Here is a 20,262-nt window from a genome sequence, read left to right as displayed (position 1 = left end):
CAGAGTGGATTTGATAGCTGAATGGCCTAATTTCTGTTCCTATGTCTTATGGTCTTGTGATCCTTTGTCAGAACTTATGCTGATGATGGAATAGGAGTGGGGAGAAGTGAGTTGAATAATTGGAGATGGCCCTCAAAAAGGGAGAGGAAAAGAAAGGTAAAAGGGATTGCTGATGATAAGCTGAGAGAGAGAGAGATACAGGGTCACTAGACTCAGAATGTTAATTGGTGTTTTTCTCTTCATGGATGCTGCCAGACCTCCTGAATTTCTCCAGCAATTTCTGTTTTAGTTTCAGTGTCCATGATACTTGTGTGAGTACAGGAATAAAGACGTCATGCAGCAATTGTGTATAACGTCTTGGTGAGATTGCACCTGGCCTCCTTATCTAAGAAGAATATTCAGTAATCACCATAGAGAGATTGCAACAGAAGTTCACCACACTAATTGCTAGAATGGCGGGATTGCTTCATGTGGAGAAATTGAGGAAATATGGTCTGTAAGTTTGAAGAATGAGGCATGACCTCATTGAGATTTACAGAAATGTTAGAGGGCATGACAGGATGGACGTAGATGGGATGTTTCCCTGGGCTGGGAACATGGGGCTGTATTTTCACAAACACTGAATGATTCAAATAATAAGTCAGTTGGGAAAATACAGTGAGGTCGGAAAATTTTAGATTCTAAATCTTGAGAAAAAGAGTCCAGTTTTCCACCTAAAGTTTGAATGGCTGAACAAGAATCTCATTTGTGAGCAAAAATGAGCAGTTTTGCATGCATTAACATCCCATTAGGACTTACTCTCCCTTTACTCAGCTGTAATTTCCTATTTTCCCATGCAGCTGAGAGGAAGTAAATGGTGACAATCCCCCAAAATCAGAGTGGACCTTCACTGGAGGCTTCACTGACAGCTTACTCCTCTGGGCCTCCATCTTGGACGGTCTGCAACATCTTGAGGCACATTCACAGAGGTTGGCATTGTACACGCATAAGCCTCACCACATCTTCCTGGCAAATCTCCAATATGTTTGGAGTACAGTTATCCACTTGTGTGCAACACTTTGTAGTGCACCAACACCATACTTTCAATACCAAAGCAGCCATTTTGTGTACAGGGATAGGCACCTAATTCATATATCAGAGCAGGCTGTAGCTCAGGACCAAATAAAAATCAAGAGAACTGCGGACACTGTAAATCAAAAGTTGCTGGTAAAGCTCAGCATGTCTGGCAGCATCCGGGAAGGTTCTGAGGAAGGGTCACTGGTTAACTCTGACTTCTCTTCACAGATACTACCAGACCTGCTGAACTTTTCCAGCAACTTCTGTTTTTGTAACACAGGGCTGTTTGCTCGCTTTCTTAGTACTCACTCACTTTGCACCTACTTTACACAGCATCTCTGCATTTTCTTGCATTGCCATTTTGCATTTTGTCACCTCATTCAGAACGTAAAGTCTCACAGTACTTCTGTCTTGCCTTGTCTTAAGCACAGATAGAAGCCAGGCAATATATCATGATTTGTTCAGTCAAGTGGTGAACATGTTGCTGTATGACAATGTGTTACTTCAATCTCATACTTACAGTATGTGCCAGCAGCTAACGTGACAAACACACTGAATATGATTATGTCTCAAGGTCTAAGAAGATTGGTCCCTGGTCAAGTCAAGGGCAACTGTTGTCAGTAAGTGGGGGGGGTTCCCACCAAGTACATCAAGGGCAGCATCTGATCTCAGTCCAGGGGCTTGGACACCTGTGAATTGGCTGCTTAGGGCAGACAGGCTCAGGGGTTCGATAGATTGCTGTCTGGGAAGTGGGTCATGGTCAGTTTTGCATGCCCAGTGCAGTCAGTCTGTGGATTTGCAGTATTTCAGTCAGGAGTCCAGTCACTCACTCACCCATTGGTCAGGGTGGGCCACAGAGGAACTGGGTCAATCCTGGGGGTCTGCTGACTGGAAATCGAGAGTGCTTATCGGGGGTAGGGGCGCTGCACTGATAGGGAAGCCAATTATAGGGAGTGGAGGCAGCATGTTAGGACACGGGGTGGGGGGGGGGGGGGTCAATAATTCAGAAGGGAGGTAAATCAACATGAAAGAATGGGAGAGGGTTTCATGGTGCAGTGGTAGTGTCCCTACCTCTGGGCCAGAACGCCAGAGTTCAGGTAAAACTTGCTCTGGAAGTATGTTACAATGTCCAGTCAAGTTAATTAAAATAGCTATAAGGGGGATAGTGCAGTGGAGGACGTGGGTTACTATGGGAGGGGGCATTATCGGTGGTCACCAGCCCCTTCGTTTCAGCTGGAGAACATTGCCTCACTATGGTTGGCATGGCTTAGCTGCAGGAATGGAGATCAGGGAGTAATGGTGGGAGATGAAGATGTAAATGAAAGAGCTGGGGGAGGAAGGCGTGGATGGTCAGAACTGATTGAAGTACCGAGAGAGAGAGAATGCAAGGAAGGAAGGGACATGAAGATTTGGAAGGCCCCTGGATTACCCAGGTAAAAACAATGACTGCAGATGCTGGAAACCAGATTCTGGATCAATTGTGCTGGAAGAGCACAGCAGTTCATGCAGCATCCTCGGATGCTGCTTGAACTGCTGTGCTCTTCCAGCACCATTGACCCTGGATTACCCAGCTGAGCCTGAGACTCTCTTTCTGCCCAGCATGACCTGCACTGTCTTCCATCCTCATGGGAATTATGAAAGTGCAATGGAAATGGAAAATGGCTACGACCCACTCAGAATGATCAATTTTTTAAAATATCTGAGACAGTGTCTTGTGAGCAATGTGAGGTCCTTCAAGGGGCAGTTGCAATAATCAGACAATTTCACAGCATGGGGAAAGATAACTAATTATAGTAACCTGCATGTGAAACACACACTGTGAACAATATAATTCCTGGCCACAAGCAATCTTGACCATCTCTGTGGTCATTACAAATTGATTATAGTCATCTCTGTGAAGCAGAGATAAACACACGACCTTAAAAGTCTCACCTGCAGGCCAGAATTCGCAAAGACAAAATCTCAAATTCCAAGATCTCACAGACTCCACAAGGGCAGAGAGCTGATTACCTCTTGCCTTGAGCTGTATGTATTTGACAACATGCTCTTATAAGCTTTGCTGCCTTTCTTGGGTGATATGAAAGTGTTGGGAGTGTTCAGTAGTTGAACCACACTTACAGTCTCCTACTGTATTTGTGCGGCATGCTTTCTGCTACATTGGAGTAAAGTCCACCACGTCAGAGGTCCATAGAGCAGCATTCCATTGTATTAATTGTTCGAGTTGTCCATCATCTGTTGTATGAAGAATGTTGTGAAATTATCACTTGTGTGTGTGATGCAAATACAGATTGCTCACCTGATTAGGAACCTGTTCTGTTTCTGATATTCCCCCACACAGGTTCATGACCAATGGATACAGCCACATCATCAGAAGTCATTGTTGCTGTGGCTGCAGTGCCACAGAGTAATGGAGGAGTAGCAGTTGTGTATGTAAGGCCAGCACTAGCAGAAACCTCCAGCTTCTGTTGAGGAAGGCCCAACAACACTCAAGAAAGTTGGCAACACAAAGTGGTCCTTATTGGCACCACATCCACAAGCATCCACACTCTTTACCACCGATGCTCAGATGAATTTTCATAGTATCCCCACAGTGTGGAAACAGGCCAATCGGCCCAACACATCCACACTGACCCTCCAAAAAGCATCCCATCCAGACGCACTCCCCTATCCTATCCTATAACCCTGCATTTCCCATGGATAATCCACTGAGCCTGCACATCCCTGGACACTATGGGCAATTTAGTACAACCAATCTTTGGACTGTGGGAGGAAACCAGAACACCCAAAATAAATTCATGCAGACATGGAGGAAATGTGCAAACTCCACACAGACAGTCACCCAAGGCTGGAATTCAACCTGGGTCCTTGGCATTGTGAGGTAGCAGTGTTAACCACTGAACCACCATGCCACCCAGAAAGTACCATCTAAAAGTTATACTAAAGAAATTCACCTAGGCTCCTTAGAAAGCACTTTCTAAACCTACAGCCTTTACTATCTGGAAGGACAGGCAGCAGGTACATAAGAACACCACCAACTGCAGGTTTCTGACTAAGCCCTCAAATGCTCCTCATAAGACAGTAACTCCGTAATCAGTATCAGCCTAGTGAACCTCTCTTGACTATGTCCATTACCAATACATCTTTCCTAAGGGGCCCAAAACTGTTCTTGGTGTCTTCTCGGTGTGATCTGACTAGTGCCTTTTTTTAGTTTTACACACCTTCCCTATATTCATAGTCCATTTTGTTTGAAATGAAATCCAACAGTCCATGCACATTCCCTATTACCCATAGAACTTGGATGCTAGCTTTATGTGATTCATACACTGTGACCTCCACAGCTTTCTGCAGTCTTTCTCTATTTAACTAATAATATTCAGCTCCTATATTCCTCTTGCCACCATCCTGACTTTAAAATATATTGCTATTCTTTCCATGTTGTTGGGTCAAAATCCTGGAACTCCCTCACTAATGGTATTGTGGGTCTACCTGCAGCAAATGGACTCTAATGACCCATGAAGGCAGCTCACCACCACTTTCTCAAGGACAATTGGTGATGAGCAATAAATGCTAGCCCAGCCAGCAAATTCCACACTCCATAAGTGAATTTTTAAAAGCATGACGAAGTCACAGAGTAAAGTCCTCTTGGGATCAGGGACCCAGGTTTGATTCCAGCCTCGGACGACTGTCTGTGTGGAGTTTGCACATTCTCCCCATGTTTGTGTGGGTTTCCTTTGGGTTCTCCGGTTTCCTCCCACAATCCAAAAATGTGTAGGTTAGGTGAATTGGCCATGGAGAATTGCCCGTAATGTTCAGGGATGTGTAGGTTAGGTGCATTAGTCAAGGGTAAATGTTGAATAATAGTGTAGGGGAATGGTTCTGGATGGGTAACTCTGCAGAGGGTCAGTGTGGACTTGTTGGGCCGAAGGGCCGGTTTCCACACTGTAGGTATTCTATGGATGCAAAGGAGGCCCCAGAGTCGATTGTACTCAGTGCTGGTTTTTCTAGATGACTGAGGTCAGTGTTGTTGCTGACTGAGGATGTCCCAGGACACTGTCGCAAAAGTAATCCCTAAAAACTAAGAAACTAAACTGGAGTGGGATTTGTGACCTGAAGGAATAGGTGACCAGTATATCCCAATGGCCAAGAAGCTGTCACTGCATTAAATGTTTATGAAACTGGCTGTTTCCAAGGGTCCATTGGTGACTGTGTGGGATCTCTCAATCCTTGACCCATAAAGGTTATCAAGGCTGTTACAGATACCAGCTCACATTACTCTGTCTGATCTCCCCATGACCAGGTTAGTGTTGCAGCCTGGGCAATAAGCTTTACCACTGTTGTTGGCTCCCTCCACATGCAGGGTAATATAGACTGTACATGTGTTATATCTTAACAAAGCTGACTTTATCAAGCGGAAACATTCCATCAGTGTCTTCGACTCATCTGCGATCATCAGTAGCACATCTTAGAAGTCTGTGCCAGGTACTGCAGAAGCAGGCATGATAGGCAGGGTGGCTTACCTCTCTGCTTCAATGTTTTTTTCTACATTTTCTATATATCTTAAATATCTGAAGAGGAGAATGTGGGAGGGAGGAGGTGGGGGAAGGGACTGGATACGAACTGCTCCTTAGGAGGACCAGCATGCACATGATGGGTCAAATGGTCTTGTTCTGTACTCTGACAATTCTATGATTCTTTAAATTGTTTGAAGTCTGTTGTTTGAAATCTTTTGCCTTGCAAAACATCATTAGAAGAGACAGATAATCTGGGGCAGGCTTTTTTGCCATTTGCCTCAATTTTCCAAGTACAAATTAAGCTTCCATGGTCTTTTAACAATCATTCTGCTTCAAGTTTTCCTTGCCCTTAAAACAGGTCACATCATCAGCATGAATTTATTCCCACTATGATTTTCCATTGACACTCATTTGACCACGTTATTTCCAGAAGGTCGAAACTATGCAGTGTTGTCCACACTTGTACATACCAGAGAATACACTGCAACGTTGACCGTTCTCCTCAGCAGCAGACTGACGGTGCAACCCTGAAAGTTTCACAGCTCTAAGTGTGACAGGCCTTCACACAGCAACATCCCTGGTATAAGACATGATGCTCAATACCAGCATTTTGCATTGGAACTCCAGGTCACTTGGCAGTGCTGCTGTTAATTTTAATGAATCTTGGAAGTCACTAAGTTAATCATTAATGACATGGCAGAAGCACCATTTGGTCAAGACATAATCTGTAACAAAGATCACTTTGAGACCCACCCAGCAGAGATGGCATCCATCATTGAATTGGAAAGCAAAATCTTGCTAAAGTACATGAACCTGGAATTCTGGAATACTGCACAACTTGAACATAGCTAAGACAGTTGTGCAACAGACAGGGAGATAAGTTCAGATTCTAATTGCATAATGTCTTACATTCCATCACCCTCCCCAATCCCACTTCCAGATCTTTGTCTAGTTATCTTGCTGTGAAGACAGGACCCATTCTCTCCCTTTCACACCTTAATTTACACCCATCTTACATCTTGTTTTCTCTTTCACCTCCATTAACAACCCCATTTCTGCACCAGACTTCTACTCCACCTGTTCCCTTTGCCCCTCTTCTACCTCCATCAAAAGTATTTTAAAAACTAATTTCCAACTTCTTTCAGCTCTGACTTAGAATGCTAATTCTGTTTCTCCTTCAAAAATAGAACATAGAACATGGAAAAGTACACCACAGAACAGGCCCTTTGGCCCACGATGTTGTGCCGAGCATTAATCCTAATGTAAAATAAAATAACTTAACCCACGCACTCCTCAATTCACTGCTATCCATGTGCATGTCCAACAATCGCTTAAATGTCCCTAATGACTCTGCTTCCACCACCTCCGCTGGCAATGCATTCCATGCATTCACAACTCTGCGTATAGAACCTACCTCTGACATACCCTCTATACCTTCCTCCTATTATCTTAAAACTATGACCCCTCGTGCCAGTCAATCCTGCCCTAAAGAAAAGTCTCTGGTTATTGACTCTATCCATTCCTCTCATTACCTTATATACCTCGATCAGGTCACCTCTCTTCCTCCTTCTCTCAGGAGAGAAAAGTCCGAGCTTAGTCAACCTCTCTTCATAAGGCAAGCCCTCCAGTCCAGGCAGCATCCTGATAAACCTTCTTTGCACCCTCTCCAAAGCCTCTGTATCTTTGCTATAGTGGGGTGACCAGAACTGGACACAATATTCCAAGTGTGGTCTCACCAGGGACTTGTAGAGCTGTAGCAAAACCTCACAGCTGTTAAACTCAATCACCAGGTTAATGAAAGCCAAAACACCATATGACGATAGATAATAGACAAAAGGTGCAGGAGTATGCCATTCTGCCCTTCAAGCCTGCACCACCATTCATTATGATCATGGCTGATCATCCTCAATCAGTATCCTGTTCCTGCCTTATCTCCATAACCCTTGATTCCACTATCCTTGAGAGCTCTATCCAACTCTTTCTTAAATGAATCCAGAGACTGGGCCTCCACTGCCTTCTGGGGAAGAGCATTCACACAGCCACCACTCTCTGGGTGAAGAAATTTCTCCTAATCTCTGTCCTAAATGGCCTACCCCTTATTTTTAAGCTGTGTCCTCTGGTTCGGCACTCACCCATCAGCAAAAACGTGTTTCCTGCTTCCAGAGTGTCCAATCCTTTAATAATCTTATACGTCTCCATCAGATCCCCTCTCAGTCTTCTAAACCCAAGGGTATACAAGCCCAGTCGCTCCAATCTTTCAACATAAGAGAGTCCCGCCATTCCAGGAATTGACCTCGTGAACCTACACTGCACTCCCTCAATAGCCAAAATGTCTTTCCTCAAATTTGGAGACCAGAACTGCACACAATATTCCAGGTGCGGTCTCACCAGGGTCCTGTACAGCTGCAGAAGAACCTGTTTGCTTCTATACTCAACCCCCCTTGTTATGAAGGCCAGCGTGCTATTAGCTTTCTTCACTACCTGCTGTACCTGCATGCTTGCCTTTAATACCATCTTCTATATCATTAATATATATTGTAAAAAGCTGCAGTCCCAGCACTGATCCCTGCGGTACCCCAGTGGTCCCTGCCTGCCATTCCGAAAGGGAGCCGTTTATCACTACTCTTTGTTTCCTGTCAGCAAACCAATTTTCAATCCAAGTCAGTACTTTGCCCCCAACACCATGCTCCCTAATTGTGCTCACTAACCTTCTATGTGGGACTTTATCAAAGGCTTTCTGAAAGTCCAGGTACACTACATCCACTGGATCTCCCTTGTCCATCTTCAGAATTACATCTTCAAAAAATTCTAGAAGATTAGTCAAGCATGATTTCCCCTTCATAAATCCATGCTGACTCTGACTTATCCTGTTACCGCTATCCAGATGTGTCATAATTTCATCCTTTACAATTGACTCCAGCATCTTTACCACCACTGAGGTCAGACTAACTGATCTATAATTTCCTGCTTTCTCTCTCTCTCCTTTCTTAAAAAGTGGTATAACATATGCTTTCTTAACAACCCAGTCCACTTGGGTGGCAACTTTGAGGGATCTATGTACTTGAACACCAAGATCCCTCGTTCCTCCTCACTGCCAAGAATCCTGTCTTTAATCCTATATTCAGCATTTGAGTTCGACCTTGCATTTAGCCAGGTTGAACTCCATCTGCCATTCCTCAGCCCAACTCTGCATCCTGTCTATGCCTCACTGCAGCTTGCAATAGTCCTCAATACTATCAATGGCACCTCCAACCTTTGTGTCATCTGCAAATTTACTAACCCACCCCTCAACCTCCTCATTCAAGTCATTTATAAAAACTACAAAGAGCAGAGGCCCAAGAACAGAGCCCTGCGGGACCCCACTCAACACTGACCTCCAGGCAGAATACTTTCCATCTACAACCTTATCCTACATCCCTAATAAGGATTTCCCTATTACCCTTCTTGAGGAGAGGAACAACATTCACCTCCTTCCAATCCTCCAGTATGACTCCCGTGGAGAGTGAGGAGGCAAAGATCTTCGCCAGCGGCTTAGCAACCTCCTTTCTTGCTTCCCGGAGCAGCCTGGGATAAATCTGGTCTGGCCCTGGGGACTTATCAATCTTGAGTTTCTCCAGCATTTTCTGTTGTTACAATACACCACATCCTCACAGGGAAATGCTGAGTTCTGGTAATGCTCAGGAGTTTCAATTGAAAAATCAGCTTCAGACACTCAAGATTCTCTCTCCCCTGCCTGTAATCTGCTCTCCCTGATGACAGCCATCAAGCAAACCAATGTGATGTTACAGGGATGTCACATCTTCACCCTGATCACGTTGGATATTACTCTACTGGAAGTGGTTATCAAATTATTTTACCTTTAGTCTATTGTGATCAACAATCTGCCCTTTGCTATAGGAATTGATGTACATGTAATAGAAGCAGCTACAACCTTCAGCCTACTCATAGAGCCTGCCTAGAATAACATCAAATTGAATCTGAGTGCCAGGATGCTGTTTTATGAAGACTGTGTTCTCAGTACCTTGTTGTATATCTGTAAAATATGGATGACTTGTAACCATCAAGAAGGGAAGGTCAACGACTTTCATTTTTGTTTGTTATGGCATCTTCTTGCCATCTCATGCAAGGATAAAATCACAAATGTGGTATGTCCCTCTAAGGCATATCCCTGAAGTATGCTAGCACTCATCAAGCAGGAGCAACCTCATTGCCTTGGGCCCATTGGCAGAATGGAAGCTTTATACCCAAAGACCTTCTGTATGGTGAGGTTACTAGAGCCTAAAGACTCAACAGGACATCCAAAACTCCCCTTCAAGGAGGCCTGTGTGACATGCAAGCCCAAAGCATTGATTTTCACTCCTGGCAGAGGGAAGCACTAACTGATAACTGAGGGAAAAGGAAGCGTCACCTGTGAGCTGGCATGTGCCATCTTGATGGTGAATGGCTACAGAGGTTTGGCAATAGGTATCAACACCAAAAGCACAGCCCTTAACTGCATGCTGTAACACTTGTAATAGGTCCAGCCATTGACGGAGTGATCTCCTTAGCAACAGTATCTTACAAACCACCCCATCTCTGGTGGATTTTTCTGCATATCCATCACCATGCATAGTTGGAGAGATGCTGATGCTAATGATTTTACTGTAATTGTACTCACTTAAAGGGTGCTGTTAAAATTGGGCAGTAGGACCCTAATAAGTACATTTCAGAAGCTTTCAAATATTTCTTAAATCTATTGAGAAACTGATAGTGCAAATGAATATCATTGGTAAATGGTTCTATCTTGTTTCTGCTAAAGTAGTTTTCAGTTATTTAAAATTGGATTCATTATGTTTGTGCCCATAAATGGACCATACACCGAAACATAGATTTACCTTAATGCCTATTATATGGTGAACTGTTGCTGCCACTAAATTTTAAAAAAAAATCAATTCCTCTGACTTGCAGTAAGCAATGTCATCAAATATTTATTAAGTAATCAGAAAACAGTAGAAATATTAGCTCAGTTCACATAAGATCAACATCTTTCTTCCCAAGGAGGTTTGTGGGATTGGTGACATTGGTAGAAGCTGCTATAAGGGATAGTGGGAGGCTGCAGTAAATTTAGAGACTGTTTGCTGTGGGGTCAGAGCACAGAGTTAGGACAGTTACACTCCAGAATAGAGAGACTGAGGGGAAACGTTAGAGGAATTAACCAGATCATTTTTCAGAATTCTTTGGAAACAAATGGTTCTTTGGAAACAAATGATACCTTGGAGGTTGGTAAATGTTACACCCCAGAATATTGGGAATTGGTAGGAACATGTTGACTTAACCCCAAGGACATTCATCAGGCGTGGGAAACACCATGGAACATGCAGGTCTGAGACTCAAGTATATTAAGTTAAAGCTTTAATGAAAATTATGTCTTTCAGTGCCTGGGAACACACCAGGTAACACAAGTAAAGATGAGGATTGAAAGGGCTAAGGAATTGATGGTCACGAAAGCTTTAAATATTGAGACTTAAAACTAAGTGCAGGGCTTCTGCTCAGGAGATGGGTTCTGGGGGGGGTGCCTTCAGTGCTTCAGACATGATTTCCAAGACTTTAGAAGTGATTTGTGTTTCCTTGGAGGTTTTTATTTACCATGATCTTCACTTCCCAGCAATCAGCCTTGACAACAACTTGAGCGTATAGAGCTTTATCTTGAAGTTGTAATGAGAACTATGTGGAGCAGTTTCAGAAAGAGAAGCAGCTGTCTTCTCCTCAGGCACCTGTCACTCCAACACAGTCAGGATGAGCACAGAGTATCAGCTCACAGGGAGTGATACCCAGAACACAAGATGCACAGACACCGGAATAGCAGCAGCTTTATCTCAGCAAGTTCTGACTTTCTTAACTGGCCGTTCCTGATGGTTGTTGCCATGGCCTGCTTCTGGTTGGATCAGGGAATGGGCACACATTTAGTGTGTTGGCCAAGGTCACTGTAAACTTATCTTCTTTAGCTCGATTTCCTTCTATGGATCTGCTGGTGATGTATGACAAAGCTTGCACTCTGACCCATTCAGTGTCCTTGTAAGTAGTGGAGCTGAAACAGAAAGCAGTAGGTTATCATCGTCCATGCCTGATCTACTCAGATGTAAAACCCTGACTGAGTTAAAGAGTCCCTGGCGAACATATTACTGAATATTCCAAGTTCCTGATGCTCTGCTGGCCTTCCCATTGAGAATCTTGCCATGTCGCTTGTGAGAAGCATAAAGGATGGCATCAGGCTGCCTTTGTTGCCCAATTCTGCCATTGCTCTCGTCACTCACACTCCGGGAAGGTTCTGCTTGTTGTTACATTGTTACAATAATAAGGATCTCAATGTTAGGTCTTACGCCTTCAAGATCCTTGTCTATTCTTCCCTAAAGCCTGTACAAGATTATCAGGGTGGGTAGTGCTTGAGGTACTCCTCAGTATTAACCCTTTCACCCAGCTATGAGCTGGTTGGAAAGTTCAAGTTCACCTTTGTAGATTTTAATAGGTAAAGTGTAGAGATGATCTGTCCATTTGTGGGGCAAATCCAAAACTAGATGCCACAAAAATATGAGTCACGAACAAATCTAATAAGAAATTAATGAAAAATTGCTTTACCCAGGATGTTCATCATGGAATTGATACATTTACGGGGGAAACTAGATAAATATTTGGCTGATAAGATTAAGCAAAGTAACATGTAGTGTCTAAATACCTGTGTAGGCTGGCTTGAATGAGCAGCTTGTTTCTGTGATGTATATTCTCTGTTAAGCGTGATGATACCACCTCATAAAATTTAGCAAACAGCCCCAAAAAGATATCAAAGGATTAGGAGCAGAGTATGAGAGAGTAGAAATATGCTTTGTTTTTTAAAAAAATTGCTTTTGGCAATTCCGTTTAATTGTAGGTCTTTGGGTCCATTGTCTGACAGCATTTCTTTTTACTTTCCCCATCTAAATGTTTGACAGGGAAACAAGCCTCACCTGGGCAGGTAAGAACCTTTGTAAGTTTGCAGGTATGGCAACTGATCTCCCATTGAGTCAGTTAATTAACGAAAGGAATTCAATGTAACCAGAAAGAGTTTGTCAAATAGTCATTGTCTATCTTACAGAATACCGTGATACAGGTTTAAATAAAATACAATTGCAACATTTAAAAGGCATTTGGATGGGTATATGAGTAGGAAGGGTTCGGAGGGATATGGCAGGTGGGACTAGATTGGGTTGGGATATCTGGTCAGCATGGACGGTTTGGACTGAAGGGTCTGTTTCCATGCTGTAGATCTTTATGACTCGGTGACTCTGAATCATAGCCCTTGTCAGCATTGTATGTAAATCATTTGTAAATGTGTCATCCTCGAAATATGCATTTGAAAGCACTGCCGAATTAAGCTGTTGCAAGTGTCTACTATGTCTCATATTATTTGTTTCTTTTGTTAATTAAGTCGATTTATTTCACAGACAAGTGAACATGCAGGATGACAGTCAATTTATATGTCACTCAACCTAATTTCACCTTGTTTCTTTCTTTTAAAAACATGCATAACTAATAAGCCATTTGCCCCTTTCTCCTTTTGAGGATGGATTGATCTGTTTTTGATGTTGCATAAGGGTGTGTGTGAAGGGATTAATACTGAGGAGTGCCTAAAACACTACCCACACTAATGACTAGTGGTATTGGAGATTGAGGGAGAGAGCAAGAGAAGGAAGGTATTGCATGCAGTAGTAAGAGTAGCAGAGCTCTGGTGGGAGATGGGTGCTGTAGCTGGGATGGATTGAGTATGACGTAATGGAGAGAAAAGTGAGACACTTACCTGGATAGAGCAGAGAAAGTCATTAACCTTTCTGTACTGTTGGTTATTCCTTCACACCTTGGAGAGGGCACAGACCAGGTGTGATCTCATATTCCCAGTGAGGATTAGAAGGGTGTGTGGGGCTGTGAGGTCTTCTGTATAGCGTCTGACTTCTTTGAATTGATGTCTCTGTTCTGTAACAGAACATAACTCAATACAAAAATCTTTTCTGTAATGAAAAGAACTATCAAAAATGCTGAAACATACAGCATTGTGTGTAAATATATTTTTGCTGGCAGATTTGGTAGCTGTTAAAGGATATTCATTTATTGTTTTCTTTGTCCTATTCACATATGCCCTAATGTAGGAGTCCACCTGAGAATAATAGAGATGAGCATGAGAGTCTGTTTTCGGTCTCCAACAATAAATTGACAAGATGAGTTCATATACTTCAGGACCTTGAATTCACGTCATATTGAGGTTTAATGTCTGTAACATGTTCTATGCAATAACTAAGCCTATAAATACTGTAGAAGTATATTCTGTCACTGCAACTGTTTATTATCTGTTGGCTACTTCATAAAACCCTTTGGTAGTTTATGGCCATATGTTCTGTTTATCCTATCACTGTCTGAAATTGAGGAAGTGGCATTATGCCACATGTTTTGATCAGCAAGCTCTGAAGTACAGTGACAAAGGATTACTGTCTGCCCCTTGGACCCGCTGCACAGCAACCTCAATATTAGGCAGGTGTGAAGCCATGTTCATTTACAAGGAAGAAGAAACCAGTTAAAAGAAATGAGTCGTAAACGGTAGGAAAAGGCGTGTTCGGAAATGAGAAAGGAAAAGGGAGGGAAATATTTTTAGGTTCAAGTAGAGTGTTCATGTTGTGTTTTTAAGTATTTTAACTTTGGCTGAACCCATGCATTATATTCTCCACAATACCCTGACTGATAGGATCTGTTGGCTGTGTTTTCGTTCATGAACTTGGCACCTAGATCATCAAAGGGGTCCCACCTTCCTCAAACGACAAAATTCTGGACATACTTCAACCACATTCCAGATACTGCTTTTGAATTTTAAGGAATTATTGGTGGGGAGAAGCTGTAGTTTCTGTCAAAGCAAAGAATATATTTTCTCAGGATTAGATGGTGTATTGTGCTTTTCGCCATAACAACAGGTCTAGTTCTGAGGCAATGCAGTGCAATATTACCAGAAGTAGAACATCCCCACTAAAACTGAATCTGTAAAATCGTTCAATATCATTCTTTCTATTTACTGCAACCTTTGAGACACACCTGCAATAGCAAAATAGGGGAGGATCAGTCAGAAAATAGTTCCATGCAGAACAAAGGGCAATCCATCACACCTGTACAGGCATGGACTATCAACTACATTTGCAAATTCTAACCCCAGTTCCTTGGAAGTGAGGATCTGAAATCTGAATACAGGCTGAAGTATCTAGTTGTAGTCAAGAACAACCATTTAATACATGCTCTTACTAACATAGGCAGCATTAAAATGACTTCTTAATGCAAACAACATGACAAAATGGCTTATAGGCTGCAAATTAATAATTCTGCTTAAAGCTGCAAAAAATTGCTTTTAACACTGTTAAAAGCTGAATTTTGACCATAGTCTGTCTCAACAAAGATTAGCAGACAATGCTTCCTTTACAGGATAGAAATAACTAGACTGGATAAGACATTACTAGCCATCCTAACTGACCTTGCAAGTGCAGGTGCAGAGACTAGGTTCGTGAGATCCGCGATTGGTCAGTAAACACTAGCAATTCGCTCTGGTTCTGTAAGATTTCAACTTCATTCAATCTCGTTCGGGCACAGGTTGTCTGGTAACACAGAGCTTAAACACTTCCGTGTTCCTTGCAGAAACTGAACACATGGCTTAAGACAAAAACACTTTTATACCTTTTTTGAGAGAAGTACAGGCCATCATTACAGAGCACATTCATTTACCAATCAATTTTAATGAAATGACTTTATTGACAGCAATTTAGCCCAATGATATTTCCTGGGAACCAACCTTATTTTCCAACATCCAAGTACTCCTATCTCGTGAACAGAGTTAAAAACCATTTTATGCAGCTTTAAGCAGAATTATCAATTTGCAGCCTAGAAGCCATTTTATCATGTTATTTGCATTAAGCAGCAATGTTATTGCTACCTATGTTAGTAAGGGCATGTATTAAATGGTTGTTCCTGACAACATGACTTCAGCCTGTATTCAGGTTTCAGATCCTCAGATGACCCGTTTAATTTTTGACAAGTTTTTTGATTTCTTGTCTGATTCTTGCTTAACCATCCTGATTTAAAGTAGGATTTTAAAAGTTCATTCTCAGCTTGTGGGTGTCATTGGCAATTCTTGTCTGCCTGGGGAAGATGGTGGTGGAAATTCTCCTTGAAACACTACAGTCCTTCTGGTAACTTAGATTAGATTAGGTTAAAGTACATTTAAGAGTCAAACATATCAGTGTCCTCTAACGAGAAGTTGAGTAGGTTCAGCCTGTATTTATTGGAGTTGGGAAGAATGAGAGGTGACTGTGAATCGAGGATCAGAGGGTATAATCTCAGAATAAGACGGAGATGAAGTGGAAATTCTTCTCTCAAAGAGTAGTGAATCAGTGGAGTCTTTTATCACAGAGGGCTGTCGAGCTTGGGTTGTTATGTATTCAAGCCTGAGGTAAACTGATTTTTAATCAGTAAGGGAATGTAGAGTTATGGGGAAAAGGCTTGAAAGTCTAGTTGAGGATTACTTGGGGTGACACAAAGTTAAAAATCACACAACACCAGTTTATAGTCCAACAGGCTTAATTGGAAGCACACTAGCTTTTGGAGCGCCGTGGGGTGACACGGCTTCATGGTCACTATCAACACTGATATTTTAATGGCAGAGTTTTATTTTAACATCAGAATTGAACCACTTGGTGTAAGTAAGACTGTTAAAACCCACTGGGCTTTGATTCACTGCTAACAATACACAAGAGAAATAAAAACACAACCACAAGGTGCCCAAAATCTCACAAAACAAACAATGCTATATAAAACATATAGAGTTTTCACACAACTCACTGTCCTTTTAAAAGGTATCACAATGACAGAAATCCAGAAAAGAGTAAATTTCAGCCCAAAGATTCCCAGTTTGTATCCGAGAAGTATGTGCAAAATACTGAAATTAGCTGAACATGTCATCCAATCAAATAGATCAACCACATAAACAAGCCTTGTGATCTTGGTTGGATTCAAAATACACATTTTAATTTTGAAGTAAATTGTGTATTGCTTTTACTTTGGAGAAAATATGCTGTTGGTGATGCATTTCACTCAAGATTGAATATTTTCTGACCAAAGAGAGGAGGTCTGTGGCAGGCAAATCCTGTTCTGGTCTTGTTGGTGTTAAAAGTTCTCTTTGGATTAGCTGAAAAGAGACAAGCACTGAAGTTTTTCGTCACGCACTCACCGGGACAGATGCAGGAATACCAGATCACAATGGCAACTACAGTGTATAAAATAAAAGGGCTGATCAGTTGGCAAGTCTTGATCTGTGTGCAATGCCTCTGTGCTTGCAAAACTAAAAATGTAGGACCCAACTTCAGATATATTCCGTGATTGGACAGCACTTACTTACAGCAACACTGTGGCTCATGTGGTTAGCACTGCTGCCTCACAGTACCGGGGACCCGGGTTCGATACCACCTTAGTGCGACTATCTGTGTGGAGTTTGCACGATCTCCCCATGTCTGTCCAGGTTTCCTTGAGGTGCTCTGGTTTCCTCCCACAGTCCAAAGACATGCAGGTTAGATAGACTGGCCATGCTAAGTTCTGGATGTGCTGGAAAAGCATAGCAGTTCAGGCAGCATCTGAGGATTTTACTGCTCCTCTGATGCTGCCTGAATTGCTGTGCTTTTCCAGCACCACTAATCCAGAATTTGGTTTCCAGCATCTGCAGTCATTGTTTTTACCTGGTCATGCTGTTTCCCATAGTGTCCAGGAATGTGTAGGATGTGTTGTGTTGGACATGGGAAATGCAGGGTTACAAGGATAGGGGAATGGATCTAGGTGGAATCCTCTTTGGAGGGTCGGTATGGATTCGATGGGCCAAATGGCTTGCCTCCATACTGTCGGGATTCTATGTTGACAACCATGCCAAGTGAGCAAAACTATACTGACGACAAGTTTAAGGTTATCAGTCAAGCTGCAGTGTGGATCTCTTGATCTTGCCTAATGTTACACATTTTCATTTGCAGGGGTCTGTTCTCTGTAAGCAGAAAGAGCATGCTGAAGCAGAGCACCTTTTTTTAATTCAACAAAGGGGGACACGAGGAGCATTCCCCAAGTCAACGCCTCAACCAAACAGACTCAGATTTTTTGAAGTCACCTTTAGGAGATAACTGTCACTGGGTGCAATCGACCAATCAGAATCCACTTGGCAACCTTCTCATACATAGTATAAATTGTTGCTCCCTTTGACACTTGACATTCCTGCATTTGTCCTGACGAGTGTCTGACTAAAAAACTTCAACAATATGTTTCAGCAATCGTCCTGACCAGGTGGATCCAAGAACACTGCAAGAGGCTAGAGAAGAAATCGTGGGAGCCCTGGCTGATATTTTTGCATCATTGTTAGCCACAGGTGAAGTCCCGGAAGACTGCAGGGTAGTGAATGTTGTGCCATTATTCAAGAAGGGTTGCAAGGAAAAGCCTGGGAACTGTGGACCAGTAAGTCTAACATCTGTGGTGGGTAGGTTACTTGAGAAGATTCTGAGGGATAAGATATACATGCATTTGGAAAGGTAGGGTTTGTTTAGGAGTAGTCAGCATGGCTTTGTGAGTGGGAGATCATGCCTCATAAATTTGTTAGAGTTATTTGTTGAAGTGACAGAAAGGTTCACAAGGGCAGGCAGTAGACGTAGTCTATATAGATTTCAGTAAGATCTTTGATAAGGTTCCACATGGTAGGCTGCCCTAGGAGGTTAGATTGCATGGAATGCAGGGCAAGCTGGCAAATTGGATACAAAATTGGCTTGACTGTAGGAAGCAGAGGGTAATAGTGGAAGGATGCTTGTCAGACTGAAGGTTTGTGACTGGAGGAGTGCCTCAGGGTTCGGTGCTGGGCCCAATGCTGTTTGTTATCTATATCAGTGATTTGGATGAGAGTGTACAAGGCATAATTAGTAAGTTTGCTGATGACACTAAAATAGGAGGTATCATGGACAATGAAGAAGGTGATTAGAAATTGCAGCAGGACCTTGATCAGCTGGGGAAGTGGGCTGAGAAATGGCAAATGGAGTTTAATATAGATAAGTGTGAGGTCTTGCATTTTGGAAAATCAATTCAAGGTAGGAGTTTCATGGTGAATGGTAGGCCTGAAGGAGTGTAGTGAAACTGAGAGATCCTCGAGTTCAGGTTCACAGTTCTCTGAAAGTGGAGTCACAGGCAGACAAGGCAGTGAAGATGGCCTTTGGCACACTGAGCTCATCAGTCAGGGCATTGAGTCTCGATGTTTTGGTTCAGTGTTCAGTTTTGGTTACCTTGCTATAGGAAGGATGTTATTAAACTGGAAAGAGCGCAGAAGAGATTTACAAGGATGTTGCCAGGACTCAATGGTCTTAGTTATAGGGACAAGCTAGGACTTCTTTTGTTTAAAGCACAGAAGACTGAGGGGGACCTTTTTAGAGGTATATAAGATCATCAGAGACATGGATTGGGTGAATGCACTCAGGCATTTTTCCAGGTTGAGGAATCGAGGACTAGAGGACATCAGTTTATGGTGAGAGGAGAAATAATAAAAGGGAACCTGAGGGGCAACTTGTTTTACACAGCGAGTGATACGCATATGGAATGAGCTGTCAGCAGAAGTGGTTGAGGTGGGTACATTAACACCATTTAAAAGGCATTTGGATAAATGCATGGAGAGGAAAGGTTTAGAAGGATATGGGCCAAGTGCAGGGCTGTGGGGTTAACGTGGACAGACATTTTGGCCGGCATGGACCGGTTTGGGCCAAAGGGCCTGTCTCCGTGCTGTAGGACTCTATGATTTTAATAGATCAGTTTGATATTATTAAGTGACATTTTCACTTTGCTTTACGTGTTTTGTGTCAATCTAATGGCCTCCATAAATTCAGATAACATGTTGGAATACATAGAATTTGTCAATTGGATGAGTTTTCCAATTCTTTTGTCTGCAAGGATTCCACACAGACCTTGGCCTAGCAAGGAGGCAAATGACCTGTGATCAAACCTTTAACAAACATGTTTATCGAATAAATTCTGATCCAGTGCCTCTCAACAGATCTACACTGAAAGGGAATGTAGGTTAGAGAATGCTCACCACAGGACTGTAGCCTATTTCCAAATCACATTCCTTTTGAGTGAGTTTCCTTGTCGAGTGTGCAAGATTTGTGAATTCATTCTAATGACTCAACTGCAAAACAAAATGCAGAAGAGGCACTTTTGAGGTAGTGTGCCCATTCATATGTGGCAGTACTGGAACTGTGTTCATTGCATTGCTACAGCAACATGACAAAAACAGGGAACCCTGTATGGGAGACATTGTGTTGACTTTACAACCAGTGAGATATAAACGAGGTAAAAACAATGACTGCAGATGCTGGAAACCAGATTCTGGATCAGTGGTGCTGGAAAAGCACAGCAATTCAGGCAGCATCCGAAGACAGGCAAAATCGACGTTTCGGGCAAAAACCCTTCATCAGGAATAAAGGCAGAGAGCCTGAAGCGTGGAGAGATAAGCTAGAGGAGGGTCCTGATGAAGGGCTTTTGCCCGAAACGTCGATTTTGCCTGTCTTCGGATGCTGCCTGAATTGCTGTGCTCTTCCAGCACCACTGATCCAGAATCTGGTTTCCAGCATCTGCAGTCATTGTTTTTACC

At 42.6% G+C, this 20,262-nt stretch overlaps 1 protein-coding gene and 1 long non-coding RNA gene across 2 annotated transcripts in view; one reads left to right on the top strand and one right to left on the bottom strand.

Moving 5' to 3' along the window:
* slc16a2 (solute carrier family 16 member 2) overlaps positions 1-20,262 on the top strand; it is an 89,462-nt gene that overhangs the window by 34,792 nt on the left and 34,408 nt on the right. The gene's annotated exons all lie outside the window — the stretch shown is intronic.
* The window catches only part of LOC122557368, a 26,054-nt gene continuing 17,343 nt past the window's right edge, over positions 11,552-20,262 (bottom strand). The window contains exons 2-3 of the long non-coding RNA XR_006313813.1: positions 13,378-13,550; positions 11,552-11,634 (exon numbers count right to left, since the gene is read on the bottom strand). This is a non-coding gene — a long non-coding RNA (uncharacterized LOC122557368). The remainder of the gene's footprint in view (positions 11,635-13,377; positions 13,551-20,262) is intronic.

The sequence above is a fragment of the Chiloscyllium plagiosum genome, chromosome 15, assembly GCF_004010195.1.
Source record: "Chiloscyllium plagiosum isolate BGI_BamShark_2017 chromosome 15, ASM401019v2, whole genome shotgun sequence".
NCBI lineage: Eukaryota > Metazoa > Chordata > Chondrichthyes > Orectolobiformes > Hemiscylliidae > Chiloscyllium > Chiloscyllium plagiosum.
This window is presented reverse-complemented; position numbering and strand designations above follow the sequence as displayed.